Source organism: Schistocerca cancellata, chromosome 6 (genome assembly GCF_023864275.1).
Source record: "Schistocerca cancellata isolate TAMUIC-IGC-003103 chromosome 6, iqSchCanc2.1, whole genome shotgun sequence".
In the NCBI taxonomy this organism is placed as follows: domain Eukaryota; kingdom Metazoa; phylum Arthropoda; class Insecta; order Orthoptera; family Acrididae; genus Schistocerca; species Schistocerca cancellata.
This window is the reverse complement of record NC_064631.1, coordinates 602831599-602857143: the sequence shown is the minus strand read 5'-3', so window position 1 is coordinate 602857143 and position 25545 is coordinate 602831599.

The following is a 25545-nucleotide window of genomic DNA, read 5'->3' as shown; positions in this document are numbered from 1 at the left end:
TGACTTGTTAGTTCGAAGTTTGCCAGCTAAAACAATAAAATTCTCTCAAGCATTTCCGATTTCTTCTGTCAGCTGGAACTCTTCCGAAGATTAACTGATGTAGAGATTTGATGGTTTTAATTGGCGCAGAGTATATATTTTTCTTAACTTTTCCGATTTCACCTAACTTTGCCATATCTAGACTTTTCTTCTTTTTTATGTCGGCTATTTCTCCTTTCGTCACGTTTAAAATTTCTCCTTGCGTCGCTCTGCTACTGCTAATCGTCGTTGGAACGTGAAGCCTTGTCGTGGATGCAAAATCGCCGTGATTACACGTCGCTATGTCGTGGCAAGCAAAACGACGCTCAGAAAAGTTCGTAACAGACGTCGTTGATTAGGCGGGAAAACTGTGTCGTCACTTGAATTGATTTCGGAAAACGCTCCCAAAATTTCAAGGAAAAACGTTTTCGATTTTCGTGAAAGACTGTTTATTAATCTCCTAGTTACAGACTCAAGTACTGAACGGTCAAAAGAAACAAAAGAACATACTCGTGTTTTTCCGTGAATATTGTTTCAACACGAACATAACAGTTTCTCTGGCGTGTCATCAGTCTCGTCAGCAGGGAAATCCTTAAACCCCTCGTCCGAATCCAACATAATGGTCTCGAAAAAAGTTTCAAGGTTCCTTGAGAACATCATCTGAAGAACATATGGCAAAACTTTAGAAGATTTGCCATAAATAGAAATTACAGAAGTGACCTATCCAGCCGGTTCGTTTGGCACCGAAAACTCGTGTTTCTTCAGGCGTGTCTTGATAAAGGATAACACTTTTCTAAAACGGAAAATGGCATTCCTAGATAAATGTCTAAAGAACATACTGTAGTAGTTACTCAAATAATTGCCATCCACGCCACAAGAAAACGTTTTATAAGCTGGCTAAGGCCCATCCTGGACCGCATCTATTGCAAAAGAAGCAACCGATTTGCTTAATTTGCCACGGCTAGAGGAACTGCGTACCATTAGGTGGCTTGCGGAGTATGCTGTAGCTGTAGATACAATGTTGAAATTTTGACACTGTGCGATAGGATAGTTACAGTATGCCCGTTCCCCCCAGGGGGTCCACAACTCTTTTGTGGATACGTGCGTAGCGAGCACGGAACCCCGAGCTAATGTAGCCCTCCTTCCTTTCCGGGCTGCATACCTTCCTTTTCCGCATCCTTCCCTCTCCCCCATCTTCGCCTCTCCTCCCCTAGCCCCTGGCTCTTTCCTTCCCTTTCTCCCCCTCTGGGAGTATGGTTTGTGCCTACGTCCGGAGACGGACGCTCGTAAATGTACCGCATTCTTCGCCTTCTCTGCTTGTATGTCTTCATCCTTCCTTTGTCCTTCTCTTTTACTTACCTCTTCTCTTTACCCTTTTCTCCACTTCGGCGTTTGAGACCTCTCCTCTTTCCTTTACCTTTCTTTGTTTTTCCCTTTCTCTTTCTTCCTCCCTGTGCATGTCTGAAGGCCGACCCAAGCATTTTTGTGTGTAGCCGGTGACGGGGTAACGCGTAATTCCCCGCCCCGGGTAGACAGGTAGGACACGTACGTACCCCCTGGTAACGGCCAGGCCCAGGGAGGGGTGATTACCCGAGCTGATACCTTTCGAAAGTGCCGATTGGTCCCTCCGTCCGTTTGTCGGGAGGTGTGACCTGAGGTGTGAACAATCACCTAAAGCGGGAGTGCCCTCAGAGAGGGCCCCCACAATGGAGGAGCGCGCCATCGGAGACGCTGGTAATCATGGGGGATTCTTCCGCAATGGTTTCCTCACCTTCCACTATGTCTGCTCACAAGCGTAACTTCACTGAGTCTCAGCCACAGACAGTTCTTCCATCGTTGCTACAGTTCCTTGTTGTTTCTCGGTCTGACGAAGGTCACGACTTCTCCACGGTCAACCCTTCCATTATTCAGAAAGGTGTCGACGCAATTGCAGGTCCTGTAAAGTCTTGTTACCGATTACGGAATGGCACCCTGTTGTTAGAAACAGTCAGTGCCCTCCAGGCACAAAAATTGCTGCGTACTTCACTGCTCCACACCTTCCCTGTCTGGGTTGAAGCGCACCGCACTTTAAATTCCTCGCGTGGAGTCGGTTCTACACGCTCCCTCCATGGATTGTCTGACGAAGAAATTCAGCACTACCTGTCTGACCAGGGCGTAACGGCTGTTCATAGAGTTATGAAAAGGGTTGACACGAACATCATTCCAACCCGCACTGTCTTCTTGACATTTGACAAAGTTCAACTCCCATCCAAAATCAAAGCAGGCTATGAGATAATTTCCGTTCGCCCTTACGTCCCAAATTCTACGCATTGCTGTCGGTGTCAGCGGTTCAATCACACCAGCCAGTCCTGTTCCAATCCAGCCAAATGTGTTACGTGTGGCAAGGATGCCCATGAGGGTGCTTGTCCACCTCCATCCCCTCGCTGCATCAACTGTATGGGTGACCACGCTGCTTCCTCTCGAGATTGCCCCGTTTTTAAGGACGAAAAGCTCATCCAGGAAATCAGAGTGAAGGAAAAGGTGTCGACCTTTGCTGCTTGAAAATTATTCGCCAGTCGACAGCCCACCGTGCCTCACACAGGAAAATACAGCACTGTCCTTGCTTCTCCTTGGCCAACAAAGGAGGCGGCCACACAGACTTGCGACCTCACCTTTAGTGCCACAGACGTCAGATCGGCCAGCGCAAAGATCGCCCGTTCAACCTCACCACTTTCGCCTGCCCACTCTATGGCTCACCCTTCGTCGGGTTCTGCTAAATCTCGAGCCCAAAAGTCAGACACCAAGACTTCAAAAAAAGAGCATACTCGTGAAGATTTTTTACGTACCCCAACTTCACAACCATCGGTTCCTCCTTCATCTAAACATCATACTTCCAAGAAGGCTACAAAGAAACCCAGTTCATCTCCTTCTCCGCCAAGGCGTGTCCCATCTACAGCACCACCTGGCTGAAATCGCCCTCGGCCGTCTTCTGTGTCGCCGAGGCGCACTGCTGGCGGCCGATCAACCGGCCGATCGCTGGTGGCGGGAGCTGCTCCTGAACAACCTATGGTTCAGGATCTTCTGACTTCGGCTGAATGCCATTCCATGCTGTCGGTCACAAGCTCTGAGCAGTCGTTGAGTTGACAACAACCTTGGTCACATTCCTCCATTTTCTGTTCACCCTATGTCCATTATCCACTGGAATATCCGCGGCATTCGAGCCAATCGGGATGAATTGTCGATCCTCTTAAGATCCTACTCGCCGGTCATCTTTTGTCTTCAGGAAACAAAGCTGCGTCCCCATGACCACTTTGTTCTCCCTCATTTTCAGTCCGTCCGATATGATCTCCCCTCTGTTGAAGGCACTCCAACCCATGGAGGACTCATGATTCTTCTCCATGATACTCTCCATTATCACCCAATTCACTTAAACACTTCCTTCCAAGCTGTCGCCGTCCGTCTTTCCCTTTCTGGATACACGTTCTCTCTTTGTACTGTATACATTCTATCGTCCACACCAATGGCACGAGCTGATCTCCTTCATCTTCTTGGTCAGCTTCCACCCCCCTATTTGCTGGTTGGGGACTTCAATGCCCACCACCCGCTTTGGGGATCTCCACATCCTTGTCCACGTGGCTCACTCTTCCTAGACGTCTTCCACCAAGCGGATCTAGTTTGCCTCAACACTGGGGTCCCTACATTTTTGTCTGCCTCCACGACAAATTTCTCTCATTTGGACCTTGCAGTCGGTACTGTTCCGCTAGCTCGGCGCTTCGAATGGTTCGCCCTTGATGATACACACTCGAGTGACCACTTTCCATGTGTCCTTAGACTGCAGCCTCAACTGCCATATATGCGCCCGAGACGCAGGAAGTTTGCCCAGGCCGACTGGACACTTTTTTCGTCTCTAGCGACATTCGATGACCGTCACTTTCCCAGCGTCGACGATGAGGTCACACATATTCTTACAGCTGCGGAACGTTCAATACCACGCACCTCCGAATTTCCCCGGCGCCCCCCAGTTCCTTGGTGGAACGAGGCATGCCGTGACGCAATACGTGAGCGGCGACGTGCTCTCCGCGTTTTCCGCCACCATCCTACTTTGGCCAACTGTATCCGCTATAAGCAGTTCCGAGCGCGATGCCGTCGTGTCATCCGCGATAGCAAGAAGGCAAGCTGGAAATTCTTTGTTAGCTCATTTAACACCTTCACTCCCTCCTCGGAAGTTTGGAGTCGGCTTAGACGGTTCTCAGGCGCGCCTAGTTTCTCCCCGGTCTCTGGGCTCACTGTCGCGCATGATACATTAGTGGACCCAGTCGCAATTTCTAACTCATTGGGTCAGCACTTTGCTGAGATTTCCAGCTCTTCAAATTACCCGCCAGCGTTTCTCCCGAAGAAACGTGCAGTGGAAGTGCGACCTCTTGCTTTCTCCTCTCAAAATCGCGAAAGCTACAATACTGTTTTCTCCATGCGGGAACTCCAACATGCATTCTATTCTTCTCGCTCCTCCGCCCCAGGACCGGATGGTATCCACGTCCAAATGTTGCTGCATTTATCAACCCATAGTCTGCGTTACCTCCTTCGCCTTTATAATCGAATTTGGACCGACAGTACTTTTCCCAGACGATGGCGGGAAGCTATCGAAACCTGGAAAGGACAAACATCTCCCCTCTAGCTATCGCCCCATTTCTCTCACGAGTAGTGCCTGTAAGGTTTTGGAGCGTGTAACGCTGGAAATGCATATCCTCCTATTTCCATTTATTGTACTATAAATTTGTTTTCCTTATTTTTGTTACCTGAATATATAACATTTCTGGGTCTTCGTATATTGTAATTGTTTTACTATATATATATATATATATATATATATATATATATATCCATTTATGTCCGATGTGTAATTGGTTTGTTTCGTAAATATTATTTGTATTTTTACGCTGGGTCTTGCCTAGGGAAAACTGCTATCGAACGATTACATCGATAGGTCGTGTGAAGAATCAAAGTGTGTAGGATCTTTGGTAGTGTTAACTCTGTCGTGTGGAGCGCGGGCTGAGCAGAGAGGGAGTCTGGCTGGGGTAGTGCAATGGAGCAGGTGTGTTGTGTGACGCTCCCGCGAGTTGCCGCGCTTTCGGGGTTTGGAAGCATGTAATTGCGCTCGACTCGCGATGATAGTTTCTGACATGGTGTCGCGGACGGGAAGCATTAGCTGGCGCACATCAAGAGCCCGTTTCGCCTGGTGACCGTGTCGAGAAGAAGGCGCGCCAACATCCAGCTTCTGCAACAGCGACGGCCGACAATGAGTGACTGTCGCCACCTCCTCAATCGACGGCTTCAAACCTTCAATCAACCAACAAGGAAGACTGGGAGCACGTAAAGTTTTAGAACTGTATGGCAGACCTCAGCTTTTCAAACTGTACCATTTTCGGAACTGTAATTACAGCAACTTAGCATGAACATTTGTTGCTCATTGTCCCAATTGCATTACCAAGCAGGGTCCCTTCCTTTTCCGGAACGAACCCGAGTGTCGTTGAAATTCAAACGCCAGCATTAAAATAATAATATAGCATTTCACTGCTTTAATTTCAAAGTTCAGTTAAGGTATTCATAGCTGGCTACAATATTTAGATTACACAAGCACGAATTAAGAGTGCGAGTTTTGTTACCGTATTTTAGCTTACCTGTGACTGCAGCTCAGCTTGGTTCGTACTAAATTTTACTATTGTTAATTGTTCAGAATCATTTAATTCAAGTTCAAAGTTAAATCTCTTATTTCTAAATTGCGTGGATTCAAGTAGCTTTTGAAATGATTGTTGAGGTAGTCCGGGACTGACCGTATTCTGCTGAATTTCGATGTGCTTCAGAAAGAAAGCTCACTATTAAATTCAGTCACTAAATTAACTTTCGAGTTTCCTGTTTTATTAATTCTTTTGCTAAATTGGGTCGGAGTGTGGCGAAATTTATTACTTCTGACAAACTTTCAGTTTTCATACTGCAGTTGCCACGCTTCTGGTGCTAATTATATGTGTAGTAGCCTTTCTTTTTCAGTTACTATAGTGGTTGTCCTTAGGACTGGCGACCGTAGTTTTCCCCAAGTCTCAAATATCTAATTACCGCTAGTTAATTGTTAGCGTGACGGCCGCACATTTGCTTTCTTTATTAACTTTGCCCCTTTTCAAAATTAATTTCCACCAGTTTCATTAGCATTTTTCCTTTCATTTAGATGTAACCCTTTCCTCCCTCTTTACCGACAGATTGGCTTCGGTGACGATTGCTTTTCCCAAATTTCCATTGGGTGCACGCGGTTTGGTTTTTCACTGTCATTGGGGTCGATGAGTGAGGGGGAGGTTACAAGCGTATGGTGAATTACCGTTTAGCTTGGTGGCTGGAATCCCGCAGTCTTTTAACACCTGCCCAATGCGGATTCAGAAAGCATCGTTCTGCAGTTGACCATCTTGTTGCTCTCTCCACTTATATCATAAATAATTTTCTCCGGAAACGCCAAACAGTAGCAATATTTTTTGATCTGGAGAGAGCATACGATACCTGTTGGAGGACAGGTATCCTCCGCACACTGTTCTCTTGGGGCTTTCGAGGTCGGCTGCCCCTTTTTCTTCGCGAATTTATGGCAGAGCGCACATTTAGGGTGCGGGTGAACACTACTCTCTCCCGTACTTTCTCCCAAGAAAACGGGGTACCCCAGGGCTCCGTGCTGAGTCTTGTACTGTTTGCCATTGCCATCAATCCAATTATTGATTGTCTCCTTCCTGATGTCTCGGGCTCCCTCTTTGTGGACGATTTTGCAATCTACTACAGCTCTCAACGGACCAGCATTCTTGAACGACGTCTTCAAGGATGTCTCGATCGCCTCCACTCTTGGAGCATCGACACCGGCTTCCGTTTTTCTCCCAGTAAGACCGTTTGTGTTAATTTTTGGCGACGTAAGGAGTTTCTTCCGCCCTCCTTACATCTAGGTCCTGTCAACATTCCGTTTTCAGACGTCGCTAAATTCTTGGGTCTTATGTTTGACAGAAAACTGTGCTGGTCCTCCCACGTTTCCTATCTTTCGGCTCGCTGTCTGCGATCCCTCAACACCCTCCGTGTCCTGAATGGTACCTCCTGGGGAGCGGACCGAGTGGTCCTTCTCCGCCTCTATCGCGCCTTAGTGCGCTCGAAATTGGACTATGGAAGCATAGTCTACTCCTCTGCTCGGCCGTCTATTCTTCGGCGTCTCGACTCTATCCACCACCGTGGATTACGTTTAGTGTCTGGAGCTTTTTACACCAGCCCTGTGGAAAGCCTTTATGCTGAGACAGCTGAACCTACGCTGTCCAATCGGCGAGCAGTCCTTCTGAGTCGTTATGCTAGCCATCTGTCTTCCATGCCTGCTAATCCAGCCCATGACATTTTTTTCGACGCCTCCTTTGATGTAGGGTACGCAGGCCGCCCCTCCTCCCTACTACCACCGGGAGTCCGCTTCCGTCAACTGCTCCATTCTCATTCCTTCCGCTTTCCTAAAACCTTCTTGACAACTTGGGGTACAGCACCGCCTTGGCTCCGTCCCCGGATCTGCCTGCTCCGAGACCTTTGTCGATTTCCCAAGGATGGTACCCCTTCACTTGTTTATCTTCGGGCATTTGCTGCTCTATGTGCACAAATGATGGACGCCACATTTATTTACACCGACGGCTCGAAAACATCGTTAGGTGTAGGGAGTGCCTATATTGTTGGCGACACCCCAAATCACTTTTGGCTTCCCGACCAGTGTTCGGTTTATACTGCGAGCTATACGCTGTTCTCCAGGCTGTCCACTACCTCCGCCGCCATCGGCGGATACAGTACGTTATCTGCTCATATTCTCTCAGCCCTCTCCTCAGTCTCCAAGCTCTTTACCCTGTGCACCCTCTGGTCCACCGGATTCAGGGCTGTCTGCGCTTGCTCCACCTGGGGGGGGCGCCTCGGTGGCGTTCCTCTGGCTCCCGGGACACGTTGGTATCTGCGGAAATGAGGCGGCCGATATTGCAGCCAAGGCTGCAGTCTCTCTTCTTCGGCCAGCTATTCAATCGATTCCCTTCGCCGATCTACGGAGCGTTTTATGTCGTCGTGTTGTTCATTTATGGCACGCGCATTGGTCGACACTTCCCCTAAAGAAATTGCGGGACGTGAAAACTCTTCCTTGTGCTTGGACCTCTTCCTCCCGAACGCGTCGTCGGGAGGAGGTAATTTTAACTAGACTAGATAGGGCACTGTCTTTTTAGCCATCGACATCTTTTAAGCGGCGATCCTCCCCCACTCTGTCCCCACTGCTCTCAGCTGTGGACGGTAAGACACCTTTTAATTGAGTGCCCCTATTTTAATCCGTTACGCTCCCGTCTACAGCTATCGCCTGATCTATCGTCGATTTTAGCAGATGACACGCGCTCAGCCGATCGCGTTCTCGCGTTTATTAGTGCCAGTGAAATGACGTCAGTCATTTGAAGCTTTTTTTGGGACAATCAACCCCTTTCTGTAGTGGATTTTTAAGTCTTCCTTCTGCTTTTAGTTTCTCCAATTTTATGACTTTCGTTCCCATTGCTGCTGGTTTCCGTTTTCGGTTTTTTACTGTTTCCTAAGTCATAGACCGGGTGCTAATGACCATAGCAGTTTTGCGCCCTAAAACCAAAACAAAAAAGTAAGTAAAATCAAATTAATGAATGTGTCATCCCTCTGAATCTGAAGCTGAGCCCATCGCAGAATACAGTGAGACGCATACAATCAGTACCAGTTAATACTTGGTGGACACTGATATGGCAAGGATGATATTTACGGAAACGCGGAACACGAACAACACTACTCCGGCTCATTCCAGGTTCCCTTGCGATTTGACGCGAACTAACACAAGGATCTCGAATCACAGTGGCAAGAGTACCAATTTCCGTTTCCTCGTTAGTAACTTTCATTTGCCGGATATGTTTCCGATGTGTTAAAGATCCAGTTGTTATCAATTTATCATACACATATTGAAATGTACCACGTGTAGGGTGAGTACGTTGAGGATATCTTTCAGCGTTAAGTCTCTAGCTATCACTGAATGTCGTTGGCATTCTCCGTAAATGAGAAACGTACCGCCGGCCGCGGTGGCCATGCGGTTCTAGGCGCTGTAGTCGGGAACCACGCGACTCCTAGGGTCGCAGGTTCGAATCCTGCCTCGGGCATGGATGTGTGTGATGTCCTTAGGTTAGTTAGGTTTAAGTAGTTCTAAGTTCTAGGGGACTGATGACCTCAGATGTTAAGTCCCATAGTGCTCAGAGCCATTTTGAAGAAACTTACCGACTTGTTCTTCGAAGGAATACATCATTCACATTCGCTTGATCCAACGATACTAATCTTACCGTTCCTATTAGTGCTGTATTGCGAAACCGTCGAATAGTGTTACATGTCAGTGGCACGTTAGATTGATACGCGGATTTCGGCTAATATTTACTTTTTGCACGATATACGGGAGAGAATTGTCAGAGCATGTGCTTCGATAAGTGCCGAAGTGATAAGGAATACCACACAATCCACGATAAGAAGATTGCAGCACTGCATTGATACCAATGGTGATCACTTCGAACACCTTCGGTAAATGGATGTTCATGCCACCTTTTTGACCTTGGTTGACCTTCAAAGACCTTAGTTACACATCGCTGGATTCGTCTCGATAGCCGCTAACAGAAAATAAGTACCAAACTATCCAATTAAAAAAAACAAACAAAGTTGACCTTCATATCCCTGAAGCGAACCTACCTAGCAACAAAAAACCAACGTCATATTATGGCCCCCGTTCTCCCATGCAACATTTGTCCAACAAACGTTTCAGCTACTATCATAGTTTCTGAGTTATTCTAAGTGGCAATAGTTAGCGACTCACCCTATATACTGGGTGCTATATTAACTGTCTTACCTTGTTTTGTCCCTACTTTGTTAATAGCTTGTGAATATAATTTTCTTGGCTGGAGAAGTAGTGTTTCCGTTAGCTTATTCTCTTACCGTTATGGTTTACATCTCTGTGTCTCTAGCGTAATTTTATGATGGTATTGGTGCAGGTGTTTTGAAAATACCCAATGACGTGTTCTAACTGTTCATGAGTCACGTGCTTCTTAGAGGGAAGTACGGTACTGCGGCTATGGTAATCATTCTCATCTACATCTCTCAATGGCGCATCATCTGACTTTCATTTCTTTCCAACCAAGAGGTCGTTTTTAATAGGCATGCACTTCTAGGAAGATGAAATGCTGTGTTTCGAGGTCAAGTCGTGGCCGCCGCCGCAGCCTGCAAAATTTCCTCAGGTAAAGTCTATGTAGATGAGTGATGCGCCGGAACAAGGATGTAGCCTGTAGTAGTGAGTATGTACAGGACGAATAATAGCTGTACACCGTTTCGTTCTTCACGGTTGGTGAGTCACAAAAAGGTTTTAAGTAAAAGCTCTATATGAGTCGTGATGTTATTGTCCCCGGGCTACCGGACGCAACGGTTAAGACACAAGCCTGCTATTCTAGAAGAAACCTTCAAAGGACACAACTAACGAATGGTGGTGTTTTTGTGTTTTAATCGTGGACAGTTAAAGATGCGTTTCGTTTTGACTGCAGTCTACCACATAAATGAAAAACCTTCTGGCACATAAATCAAGACATCTCAGTTACAATCTACTTTTTAAATTAATAGAAGTTAAAGAAATATCGTGTGCTTTTTATTATTATTATTATATGTTCTCGCTGCAGCTGCAGCATAGCCTTCAAATGCCACAAAAAATGGCCCACACAAAAATAAATTGCTTGTCCAGCTTCCTGTCAAATTAAAAAATCTGGAAACACTGGAATGTGGTGCTGTTTTTTAAAAGACAGGCAGACAGATGAAATACTAAATGGATAAGTTCTAGAAGTAATATATTAGGAAAGAATTGTATGTAGATTCTTTTCTAAACAATGAACGGGTTAATGGGGCATCTAGTATCATGTCCAGAAATGATTAATAATAACTAACTTAGAGCAGGAAGGAACAGTAGAGGAAGAAATACTACGGTTAGACAAACCTTAGAGTATGCTAAACAAATTGTATAGGATTTTGAATATTGTAATTACATAGACGTGAAAAGATCAGCACAAGATGGGAACAAATGCAAGGAAGACTAATGCAATACGGTGAGTGGTGAAAGACGTGGTTCTCAGTGAAGTACGTCAAACTATTGAGTATAAGGTAGATATACGCTCATGAATGAGACACACCCACTTTTAGTATCACGTCGCACCCACTTTCTGGTTTGTTTTGTGGGGCGCTCAACTGCGTGGTTATCAGCGACCCACTTTCACGTTGATGACGTCGCTGATGCTTCAAGGGAAAGAGTATGTGACACACCGATACCATATGGAAGCCATCTAAAATCCCTCATCAACGGTCCAAAACTGGAGACTGGCCAGCGCTACATCCAAGGCGAAAAAGTCTTACTCTATGGTGTTCGATACTGATGGTAGGACTGATGGTAGGTGACTGGGTAGCCACATTGGTGTACCTGGATGCTTCAATCGTTTTGACCCAGTTAGGAGGCACTGAAGTGATATATCATATTTCCGGATATGTAGACCGCCTGTGAACAGCTGTGGGAGGAAAAACGAATGACTGCCCAATGTTTGGCAGTTGGTTCCTGTGTCATACGCTAGTTACAGACTACCACGCTTTTCAGTGTTAATTCGAAGCTTAACGCCCCTCCCCAGCCTCCCAATGTAGTAGGTATAATTCTAACACCAGCATGTACGGTACTCCGTTGAAAATTGCAACGCGCTGCTCTGTAAATCTTGCCTTGACATACTCCACTTTGCACTAATGAAACAGCTAAGAAACAAGGGAAACTACCGTAGTTATTCTGTTGCAATACGGTGATTGGTGGAAGACGTGGTTCTCACTGAAGTACGTCATAGTATTGAGTATTTTTGGTAAATTACAGTAAGGGTGTACCCAGCGAAGGGGTAGCTGAGGCCACCTGCACCACCCTCCCCTCCACCACACACACACACACACACACACACACACACACACACAGATAGAGAGAGAGAGAGAGAGAGAGAGAGAGAGTGAGTTCATTCGCAGGTATTTATCGTAAAGTCTCGAACATGTTTTGAGATTCACAGCGAAAGCAATAAGAGTTGCCTCCCAGTGCGTGGCCCTCCGCACTCGCCACGGTAAAATTCCAGATTTCAAACACAAGAAGAACGGCTATTTGAGACGGTCGAAAGTATACGTGTGCTATATCCGGATACGGTCATCATGGTCATACTAAAAAAAAAAAAAAAAATCTTCAGAGTTACAACTGCGCATATGCGCATATTTTGTAGTATTCTGCAACTTGTTCCTCTTTGTAAGTCTTGCTGCAGATCAGTTACATTCTCCCATGCTAACAGGATCAGAGACAGTTGTAACACATGACAGCAGCTTACGTAATATGATCTGATAGTCTTTCAAATTCTGAAGGTGGCAGGGGTAAAATACAAGGAGTGAAAGGCTATTAACAATTCGTACAGAAACCAGATGGCAGTTATGAGTCGAGGGACATGAAAGGGAAGCAGTGGTTGGGAAGGGAGTGAGACGGGGTTGTAGCCTCTCCCCGATGTTATTCAATCTGTATATTGAGCAAGCAATAAAGGAAACAAAAGATAAATTCGGAGTAGGAATTACAATCCATGGAGAAGAAATAAAAACTTTGAGGTTCGCCGATGACACTGTAATTCTGTCATAGACAGCAAAGGATTTTGAAGAGCAGTTGAACGGAATGGACAGTGTCTTGAAAGGAGGATATAAGATCAACATCAACAAAAGCAAAACGAGGATAATGGAATGAAGTCGAGTTAACTCGGGTGGTGCTGAGGGAATTAGATTAGCGAATGAGACACTTAAAGTAGTAAAGGAGTTTTGCTATTTGGGGAGCAAAGTAACTGACGATGGTCGAAGTAGAGAGGATATAAAATGTAGACTGGCAATGGCAAGGAAAGCGTTTCTGAAGAAGAGAAATTTGTTAACATCGAGTATACATTTAAGTGTCAGGAAGTCGTTTCTGAGAGTATTTGTATGTAGTGTAGCCATGTATGGAAGTGAAACATGGACGATAAATAGTTCGGACAAGCCTACACGACTCTGCTCTAGGCTTCTGTTCTCGTTTCTCTCCTCGGAACTGCGTCTGTTTCACGGTGGGAAATGCATTTAGGCGTCCTTGTGTTAGTCTGTGGTATTCCATTTGCTCACTCGTTGATCGTATTACTTTGGTTAATTTAATGTCAGGATTTATTCGGAACTATGTGACATATTGCCGGATTTGCTATCATGCCAGGGTTTTCATGGAATGTGTTGGATTTGCCTGACACCTTACACAGTTTCTTTTGAAGCTGTCGCCCTCTTATTTTTCCTCAGAATCCTCTACAATGATCGTCCGACATGATCATTCATTATACCCTTTTGTCACCGTTGTGACTTAGCAGGATATGCTTTTCCGCTTTCTCTGTATGCGGCATAAATCTCTGATGCTGCGCTCCTTGAAACACCAAACACTTCAGCTACCTTGATTACGGAAGCACCCACCATACGACAGCGAACAATTTGCCCATGTTCGAATTCATTTAGCTCCGACATAACGCACTCACAGTTACACAGAACGCTGTTCTAACCACGACTGGCACTTGCAACGTATTGGGGGCCCTGCACAGGTGCCGTTCGTTGTGAAATACAACAGCTCAACCTGCATCCTTGGCTGGTATCTACGTTTATTTTGACGCATGCAGTTCTCTCGGTTTTTCCGTAGTTTTGGCAAACCCCTGTACTCGTTAATGGGGTAGGTTGGAACCATCTTCAGGTTGCTGATGACACTGTACTGTTTGCCACAAGTGCAGGCGAACTTTAGATGTTAATAGAAGGAATTGATACAGCGACTTTGAAACTAGGCTGCAAAATCAGATACAAGACTGAACTGACGTGCGACGAAGATATCACCCATGTTAACAATCAAGGCACAGAAATTATTGATGAGTTTTGGTACGCAGGTAAGTTGAAGTCATTGACTGGATATGCAGGAATAGTAATAAATCAGCCTGTAGCGCTTTTAGTAAACTAAATAGGGTTCCCAAAATTAAACTTCCAGTGCGACTGAAAATAAAACTTGCAGTGTGTACTACAGTTTTGATTTATGGCTGTGGGACATGCACTTTATTGCGAGAGCCAGTGAAACACTGCAACCTGTCCCATGAAAAATGGCAAGTTACGTGCTGTAAATTGTTAGACGAGACAGAAAACCAAACAAATGAGTCAGGAAAAGGACTGAAATCAAAGAGATAATTGTGAGTGTGAGGTGAGCCGGATATGTAAGAATGAATATCGAATGAGTGATTATGATAATGATCGAAGCAAGGGATACGCAAAGTTAAGAGGAAAGTAATGGAGTGAAGTAGAAACTGAAGTCATCAACATTTCATTTGAAAAGGTACCGTGATAGAGACACTGAAAGTATTCTATCTATGAAACACGACTGTATGGAATTGTGGAAGCAAGATACAAATTAGGAAGCGATTCGCGCAGGAAATGAAAATGTTCTTCAACAGATAAGCTTTACTTCTATGGAATAGTGATGAAATTTTACGTCTGGAGCACGAATTTAGATGGAGGAAATTATAGAAAGATAAACATGGAACATTAAATGTGGTCCCACACAAGAATATTTAAAATTAAGTAGGCAGATGAGATGAAGTGACATTAGAAAGTCTAAGCGGGGATAGAGGTGTATGAAAAACCCCGAATCAGGAAAATGGACTGTCAAGTGGGACACCTGCCACTGCACTCATGGATAGTCAACTTCGATTGATAGGAACAGCGGCGGGTACCAAAAAATTCCCAAAATGGTTGCAGAGGATGCTGGGTTTAGTAGGTACTTAGTGATGAAAAGAGTAGCATAATGCAAGAACAAATAGAAGACTCAAAGCAGTAAAAAGACTCATAAAATAAAAAAGTGGTGTCAGACTCGAGGAGACATCTTCGAACAAAAAGCAAATGATTTAACATCACTGGTAATAACTTGTTTTTGAAATACTTTTCCTCTGTCAGCAATTCGATTACATATTCATGAAGACGGACATATTTTCCTTAAGGCTGCGCACCGCATTTATATAATGTGCGACGAGATCGCTTCAGACTCAGGCGACCACAGTAATGTCTTCAGAAAACCGGCGAAAGTTTTTCCTGGTGCGGTTTTTCTGACCGTTGTGTTCACACATGAAGTCCGTTGGCATTAGGGAACAGATTTCTTCTTGCTGTTTACGTGACCAGTAGTGGACGATGACAAGCATTCTGTCCCAAATAAACACACAATGGGACTGTAGAAAAACATTTACCAGAGGAAAATCTGTTACAGCCATGCTGTAGACCGTGGAAGCTTGTAAACCGTGGGCCGGCCGTGCGGGTCTCGGCGCTGCAGTCCGGAACCGTGAGACTGCTACGGTCGCAGGTTCGAATCCTGCTTCGGGCATGGATGTGTGTGATGTCCTTAGGTGAGTTAGGTTTAAGTAGTTCTAAGTTCTAGGGGACTGATGACCTAAGATGTTAAGCCCCATAGTGCTCAGAGCCATTTGAACTATTTTTGTAAACCGTGGAAGCTTCCCTCGTAACATATTAATGGCTCATAAAACACGATTTTATGCTTCATCCAGACACGAAACGGATGTGCATCAAGCATTATGAAACCTACTAAGCAAAAGAGAAGTACAATATTTTATTTCAATTATCTTTCGTTCGACTCCACGACTCCATCAAAGTTGATCGTAGTTTCCCTGGTTCCAACTTTTTCGTAATTTTTGTATCCTGCAAGTGAAACTGGTGATTTTTCGTTTCCTTATAAATTAAGTTCTTTCAGTTTATTTGCATTTACCAGGTGTACCGGTATGAAATGAGCGTTAAGATACAAATGTGTCGATAGGGAACATTTGTCGTGAACGAGCCTTAAATTTTTTTGGTTTGGTTGGTATGACATCTGTCAAAGATATTTAGTATACCTCAAGTCATGGAGCAAACATCATCATATGTTTTCATCGTGTTAACAATATCGAATTTTGTACCAGAAAGTCATGATTTGCGGAAAGCATTAATTTTTTGTTTTCATTTGAAAAAAGTGCTGCAGAGTCGCATCGAATACTTGTCGAGACATATGGTGATCATGCTCTATCAGAAGCAACATTAAAAAGATGGTGTCAACGGTTCAGAAATAATGATTTTGATGTAAGAAATTAAGAACGTGTAAGACCACCAAAAAGTTCGAAGACGCCGAATTGCAAGCAATATTGGATGAAGATGATACTTTGAGTCAGAAGCAAATGACAAAAATGCTAAATGTTGCACAACAAACAATTTCTGACCGTTTGAAAGCTATGAGAAAGATCCAAAAGTGTGGAAAATGGGTGCTACATGAATTGAATGAAAGACAGATGGAAAACCGAAAAACATTTGTCAAATTTTGCTTCAAAAACATGAAAGAAAATCAATTGGTCATCGAATTGTTACTGGCGATGAAAAATGGATTTATTTTAAGAATCATAAACGGGAAAAATCATGGGTTAATCCGGGACAACCATCAACATCGACTGCAAAATCAGATCGATTCGGCAAGAAGACAATGCTCTGTGCTTGGTGGGATCAGAAAGGTGTGGTGTATCATGAGCTTCTAAAACCCGGTGAAACTGTGAATACTAATCGCTACAGACAAAAAAGATCAATTTGAACTATGCATTGATCTAAAAAAGACCAGAATGGGCCAGAAGATCTGGCAAAGTAATTTTTTTACACGACAATGCACCTGCACACAAAGCAAAACTGGTTCAGGATACAATCAAAACACTTGCTACCCCACCCGCCGTATTCACCAGACTTGGCCCCTTCAGACTACCATTTGTTTTCATCAATGGGACACGCATTGGCTGAGGAACACTTCGATTCCTACGAAGAAGTCGAAAATTGGGTGTCTGATTGGTTTGCTTCAAAAGAGGAACATTTCTATTGGCGTGGTGTCCACAAATTGCCAGAAAGGTGGTCAAAATGTATAGAAAGCAATGGTCAGTACTTTGATACAAACTCACCGAGTATCGGATCATATCTGTGACTGGATTCAAGACTTCCTTGTAGAAGAGAACACTTAATGGAAAAAAAATCCACTGAGCAAAAGTAATTTCAGGAGTACCCCAAGGAAGTGAGATAGGACTGTTACTGTCAATAATAAACATAAATCATCTGGTAGATAATTTCGAAAGCTCCGAGAGACTATTTGAAGATGATGTGGTCGTCGGTAAGAAGGTAGCAACGTGGGTAGGCTGTAGCGAACTGCAGGAGATCCCGCAGAGGATTGATGGGAGGTACATGGACTGGCGTTTGTCTCTGAACGTAAATATACGTGACTTAATTGAGCATATATATAGGAGAAGACGTCCATTACCGTACAACTGCACAGTTGGTGACAAATTACTGCAAACAGTAACTACTGTAAAATATCCAGCAGTAACCATCCGGAGCGACCTTAAATGATTTAACCACAAAAACAAATAGTTGTAAGGAAGAGCTGATGACAGAATGAGATTCGTAGGAAGAACCTTAAGGAAATGTAATCCATCGACGAAACATTTGGCTTACGTAACATCTGTTCGACTGATTCTTGAGTATTGGTCACCAGTCTGGGAGCCTTAGCAGGTTGGATTAATAGGAGACATAAACAATTTCCAAGGAACAGCGGCGCGATAGCGCTACAGAGATGTTCTGTAATCTCCGGTGGCAGATGTTACACGAGAGGCGCTGTGTATCACGGAGAAGTTAAGTACTGAGATTCCCAGAGGGTACCTTCCGAGAGGAATCGATCAGCATATTATTTCTTCCCACATAAGTCTCGTGAAATGACCGCAGTGAGAAAATTCGAGAAACTGGAGCTAATACCGAGGTTTTCCGATAACGATTCTTCCCAGACGCCATTCGCGAATGAATCAAAGAAGGGGTGGTCAGACAGTGGTGCCAGAAATACCATCTGCACCACACCGTCACATGGCTTGCGAAGTGTAGCTGGAGAATACATCCGATCACAAAAGATGGCGAAGTGACAAATGACACTTGGAATTAAGAAATATTTTTGTATTATTAATTACAAATAACCCGAGCCTTAATTTTACTGAATTTTGTGAACATATTCTTCATTGAAGCAGATGGAGGTCCCCAATAGAAGGTTCTCTAATTCGCTCTTGAACTCTACGACATTACCCATAAGACATTTAATACGCACTGCCAGGTTATTGAATACGTGTACATCAATTTATCTGAGCCCTTTCTGTTTATCTACAAACATATCCATAATCGACCACACGGTGTATTGTGGAAGGTGCCTTCTACGACTGGTATTCATTCCTATTACTGTTTCACGTTTCACTCGCAAATGGTCGAATGAAAAGCGACTGTGTATGTGCTTTCTCACGAGCCCACATTTAATTTGTCACTGAGATCCATACGGGACACGTATGTTGGTGGCAGCAGGATCTCCCTCCAATTTTTCGCAAACACCGGTTCTCAGACCTTTGTCAATTTTAATAGACGAAAAGACCATCTTCTTCCTTCCAAGGACCCCATTTGTGTTCACTGATACTTCCTCAATCCCTGCATTTTAATCGAACCTACCGGTAACATATATGTCAGCACGCCTCTAAATTGCTTCAATGTTTTCCATTAATCCGTCATTGTCGGGACCGCAAACACTCGAACAGAACTATAGAATACGTGGGACAAGTTTTTCATAGATTTCGAAGTGCCACTCCTCCCGTAACAACAAATAAGTGGTCATAGAAGATTAACAACACATGTTGTGCCCTGAAACACTCCTCCAGACAGCAAATAAGTCCCATAATATGATCTGACATTTAACAAGCAAATGGAAATGGCTGGCTACACAAATCGTAACGAAAAAAGTGGGAAGTTACACGGAAGTAACGCAATTAAATACTGAACACGTACATAAACTGTAAACCACGACATACAGGGTCTCAAAGTATCATAAAATGCACCTTTTAGGTCATATTTGTGCAAAGACAAATGATTTTGTGGTTTGTTACCTGCGTTGTCTAATAAGCTGCAAACATTAAGCTTGTATGGTGAATTCGATAAGTTGCAGTTAAGTTGTCTCGGCGACACGAGAACTGTATTGACGACAACTTATCTTGATTGCTGAAAATCTTTTACAAAACCATAAATACTAGTGAGCCACTAAGTAATCCCTGATGAAATGCAACACACGAGTAAGAAACACACCACTGCATGAAAATACATTTAAAGATTCCAGTACGGAGGCAAATACGTATCGTGGAAATTGGTCGTTCCACGAAGTAGGTGTGTCAATGAATTTGCGGAGTCAAAACGTATCAGGCAACCAATATAATTCACAAGCAGTTTGTATACATAAAGTTTTGCCACGATGGCTATGAATAAACGTCGTATCGGTGTATATAACGTCCTTTCCGAATATCATCTCAGAATCACAAACGAAATAACATTGCAAATCAAGTGAAAACATCCTCGCGAGTAGGATGCGTTGCTTAAAAGTCAGTTCAATTTACAGATACGTAGCACAGAGACGGATCCAGGTCACAATGTGTTCTGAAACGATTGAAAGCGTGAATGAGACCCAGTAATCTGCACGTAAAATCCGTACATGAAAGACAACTCGAAAAGGTCTGAACTTTACATGAATATAATGAGAACCACTTGTATGAATATCAAGAGCTCAGATGGAAACCAAGTTCTAAGCAAAGAAGGGAAAGCAGAAAGGTGGAAGGAGTATATAAAGGATCTATAAAAGGGCGATGTACTTGAGGGCAATATTATGGAAATGGAGGAGGATGTAGATGAAGATAAAATGGGAGAAGAGTTTGACAGAGCACTGAAAGAACTAAGTCGAAACAAGGCCCTGGAAGTAAACAAAATTTCATTAGAACTACCGACAGCCGTGGGAGAGCCAGTTCTGACAAAACTATACCATCTGGAGAGCAAGATGTATGAGACAGGCGAAACACCCTCAGACTTCAAGAAGAATATAATAATTCCAATCCCAAAGAAAGCATACGTAGACAGATGTGAAAATTACCGAACTATTAGTTTAATAAGTCACGGGTGCAAAATACTAACGCGAGTTCTTTATAGACGTATGGAAAAACTGGTAGAAGCCGACCTCGGGGAATAACAGTTTGGATTCCGTAGAAATGTTGGAACACATGGGACAAGTGAGATAATATTGACCCTACGACTTATCTTAGAAGCTAGATTAAGAAAAGGCAAACCTACGTTTCTAGCATTTGTAGACTTAGAGAAATCTTTTGACAATGTTGACTGGAATACTCTCTTTCAAATTCTGAAGGTGGCAGGGGTAAAATACAGGGAGCGAAAGGCTATTTACAATTTGTACAGAAACCAGATGGCAGTTATAAGAGTCGAGGGGCATGAAAGGGAAGCAGTGGTTGGGAAGGGAGTGAGACAGGCTTGTAGCCTCTCCCCGATGTTATTCAATCTGTATATTGAGCAAGCAGTAAAGGAAACGAAAGAAAAATTCGGAGTAGGTATTAAAATCCATGGAGAAGAAATAAAAACTTTGAGGTTCGCCGATGACGTTGTAATTCTGTCAGAGACAGCAAAGGACCTGGAAGAGCAGCTGAATGGAATGGACAGTTTCTTGAAAGGAGGATATAAGATGAACATCAACAAAAGCAAAACGAGGATCATGGAATGTAGTCGAATTAAGTCGGGTGATGCTGAGGGAATTAGATTAGGAAATGAGACGCTTGAAGTAGTAAATGACTTTTGCTATTTGGGGAGCAAAATAACTGATGATGGTCGAAGTAGAGAGGACATAAAATGTAGACTGGCAATGGGAAGGAAAGCGTTTCTGAAGAAGAGAAATTTGTTAACATCGAGTATAGCTTTAAGTGTCAGGAAGTGGTTCCTGAAAGTATTTGTATGGAGTGTAGCCATGTATGGAAGTGAAACATGGACGATAAATAGTTTGGACAAGAAGAGAATAGACGCTTTCGAAATGTGGTGCTACAGAAGAATGCTGAAGATTAGACGGGTAGATCACATAACTAATGAGGAGGTATTGAATATAATTGGGGAGAAGAGGAGTTAGAGGCACAACAAGACTAGAAGAAGGGATCGGTTGGTAGGACATGTTCTGAGGCATCAAGGGATCACCAATTTAGTACTGGAGGGCAGCGTGGAGGGTAAAAATCGTAGAGGGAGACCAAGAGATGAATACACTAAGCAGATTCAGAAGGTCGTAGGCTTCAGTACGTATTGGGAGATGAAGGAGCTTGCAGTGGATAGAGTAGCATGGAGGGCTGCATCAAACCAGTCTCAGGACTGAAGACCACAACAACAACAATCATGGGACCCAATTGTTTGAATGAACCTGAAGTTCTCGCGGGTTTCTACTTCTCACCATTACATCAAAGGATGCTGAATCGAAAGCGTGCATGTCAAATACAAGAAAAATTTTGAATTCTAAATTACTGCGGCTTGCTGGCAGTGGTGTAGGACAAGACGAGAGTGCCTTCGCTTCAGTGCGTGATGGAACCGCAACGAATTCTGCTGCCTGGCATTCTCGTAGGCCGGCTACTATCAAAGCTTTCTGCTTTGCGATGAAATAAACCCCAACTTCGTTTCTGACGAAGGCGAGGTGGCTCGCGATCTACAGGTGATTTACGAGTAGTGCGGTGCAGGAAGAGTGTTCGTGCCGAAACGGTCGCTTTTCAAGATCAGTTACGGTTTCCTAGCATTCTCCCAATAAACTGACGTCAACATTCGGCTTCCTACAACCGACGTGCTTGTTCCATTTCATGTCGCTCTGCAACGCTACTCCTGGATATTTACTCGTTGTGACTGTCAAAGAGCACACCACTGACACCGTAGTGGTTCATTAGTACAATACTGTTTTTCCTACACGTCTGCATTAACTTTCTTTTCTTTGCATTTAGAGTACGGTTCCATTCATCATACGAACTAGAAATTCTGTTGAAATTATCCTGTATTTCCCTTCACTCAGTCAACGACGATTCCTTCCGTGCACTACAGCGCCTTCAATAGATACCGATTGCTCCTCACCCTATCCGTCAGATGGTTTTACGTATTTAGTGAACAAGAGCGGCCCTATCATGCTTCTCTTGGGCGCTCCTGCCGATACCTTTGTCTCCGATGAACATTCTGCGTCCACAAAAACTTACTGTGTAGAATGTTATGGCCTTACGAAGAAAAAGGAAACTTTTTCGGAATTTTTTGGCTCCTAGTACAACGTTCATGCTTAGCACTACGTTCTGAGACAAAAGAGATATTGCCAACGATATAAGAAGTTAATGAATATACAAATTTTGAAAAAGTTACCAAATGGCAGTTTTTTTTCAACAAGATCTGCAACATATTCTAGAACTAATGGCCGATATAAGTCTTTGAAGGCACTACTATAATCTGAAAACACTGTCCGTGCAAGTTAAGTTTATCCAAAAAGTGATGCTGTAACTCGTTCGTAAATGGAAACATGCAGAATGAACTAATTGTCATTTTTAAATCACATATGCTAGCAATAATGCGTACAGAAAATAGAGCTGAACTTCATTAAGTAGGCCTATAAAGTCACTGTTTTCCAGTTAAGGCTGCGCTCTACCTGTAGTCCCACAACTGTCTACTACTTAGCTTATTTTTGCAGCTTTCCGAGATCTCTTAGAAATACTGAACTGTATGTGATGAGTCTTCCGAAAATGTAATGTTAATCCATTTGCTTTGAACCACCTGCCGACGTTTTCAGATATATCACTAGCTACCCTTGCAATAAGGTCCGTACAAGTTCTTATCTGTATCCTTTTATCATCTGCATGAAGCACTAAATCTGCATCTGACAAAATAAGTACAAGAATATCTTTGGCCGGCCTCGGTGTCCGAGTGGTTCTAGGCGCTTCAGTCCGGAACCGCTCGAGTTCTACGGTCGCAGGTTCGAATTCTGCCTCGGGCATGGATGTGTGTGATGTTCTTAGGTTAGTTAGGTTTAAGTAGTTCTAAGTTCTAGGGGACTGATGACCATAGATGTTAAGTCCCATAGTGCACAGAGCCATTTGAACCAAGAATATTTATGTATCACATGAACAAGACCCATAATCGAACCCTTTAATACACTATGATTGCTTAAAATTCGAGTGCCTAGCGCTATGTGATCCTGCACCTGGCGACACGCAGTGTAACTGATTATGCATCGTAACGGCTTGTTTTCGCTAAAGTTGTTGGACAAGGACTGAGAGTTTAAAGAAGTGCCAGGGAAGAACATCGAGAGTCCTTGTGGGCCTTCGCTTGGATGCGCGACAATTGTTTGCAAGTGAAAACAGACTCTGCTACTTGCCATGCAGATGGTCTTACGTGAGAGCCAACTTATTCTGAAAGGTGCAGCGCGAGGCACAAACATTTGCATACGCTGGAGAGACGGTGTTCTGAAGTCGCCAGGGGAAAACCTGGACCAGTCGTCATCAATGGGCTTTGGGGACGGGGCGCAAAGCCCGATTTCACTCTCGGCGGACTGCTCCGTAGCTCGAGAGGTTTTCCTTTGCTTTCCGCCCATTAGTTGTACGATGTATCACAGTGCGACAGCACCCTGTGAATAAGTTTGAAGAGTCATGTTGTGTTTGTATTGTTGCGCACAAACACTCAGAGAAGGCAGGCAGAGAGTGAAACTCGATGTTAGCTCGTAGCCCACTTCTTTCGATGTACATAAGGAGACCTATCAAGATCAATGATTTCTTCCCACGGATAGATGATGATCGACATAATCACTTCTAGTTTTTTGCAAGTTGTAACGGTAGCAGTTACAAAGAAATGCAAGGTCATCAGTAGGCTATCTAGCGACAAGGAACTGAAAGCAGGCAAGTGTCTTTCCTTTACCCAATCCCGGATATTAAGTTGCTCTCATGACCAGGTCCGAACCAATTAAATCAAAGCCAGCCGCTGTGGCCGAGCGGTTCTAGGCGCTTCACTCCGGAACTACGCGGGTGCTACGGTCGCAGGTTCGAATCCTGCCTCGGGCATGGATGTGTGTGATGTCCTTAGGTTAGTTAGATTTAAGTAGTTCTAAGTCTAGGGGACTTGATGACCTCAGCAGTTAAGTCCCATAGTGTTTAGAGCCATATGAATTCAACGAAGATCGACCACCCTTAAAGTGTAGCGCTCTCCCGAAAAGTAGTATACCATTCAACTCGGACAACAATCAGATGATGTGCAAAGAAATCAGCTGATCTTCTCTTATGGACGGCCAGGTAGTCTTGTCGTTTCGCGCAATATAGGCACTTTTATATCGTAGCCGCATTCACTTGAGTAACTTGAACAGCTATACTGTTATTTTGATTTGTTGTTGTTCGTTACTCTTTTTGCCATCAATTATATAGTAAACGCTGATTTTGTAGTTTGTCTGGAATAAGTAGGGAGATTATTGCAGTTTTCTTTTGGTTTTACTTTCGCTGGTTTTCACCTCTTACAAAGACCAGAGTAAGAAACACCGACATTAGGAAGGAAATGCAGGTGTTTAACGTAAGAAACAAAAATGAAGACAACAGAAGAAAATGGAGTCAACATCTCTCTAGAATGAACAGTGGCAAATTACTTTACAAGGTCAGAAAGTACACTCCTGGAAATTGAAATAAGAACACCGTGAATTCATTGTCCCAGGAAGGGGAAACTTTATTGACACATTCCTGGGGTCAGATACATCACATGATCACACTGACAGAACCACAGGCACATAGACACAGGCAACAGAGCATGCACAATGTCGGCACTAGTACAGTGTATATCCACCTTTCGCAGCAATGCAGGCTGCTATTCTCCCATGGAGACGATCGTAGAGATGCTGGATATAGTCCTGTGGAACGGCTTGTCATGCCATTTCCACCTGGCGCCTCAGTTGGACCAGCGTTCGTGCTGGACGTGCAGACCGCGTGAGACGACGCTTCATCCAGTCCCAAACATGCTCAATGGGGGACAGATCCGGAGATCTTGCTGGCCAGGGTAGTTGACTTACACCTTCTAGAGCACGTTGGGTGGCACGGGATACGTGCGGACGTGCATTGTCCTGTTGGAACAGCAAGTTCCCTTGCCGGTGTAGGAATGGTAGAACGATGGGTTCGATGACGGTTTGGATGTACCGTGCACTATTCAGTGTCCCCTCGACGATCACCAGTGGTGTACGGCCAATGTAGGAGATCGCTCCCCACACCATGATGCCGGGTGTTGGCCCTGTGTGCCTCGGTCGTATGCAGTCCTGATTGTGGCGCTCACCTGCACGGCGCCAAACACGCATACGACCATCATTGGCACCAAGGCAGAAGCGACTCTCATCGCTGAAGACGACACGTCTCCATTCGTCCCTCCATTCACGCCTGTCGCGACACCACTGGAGGCGGGCTGCACGATGTTGGGGCGTGAGCGGAAGACGGCCTAACGGTGTGCGGGACCGTAGCC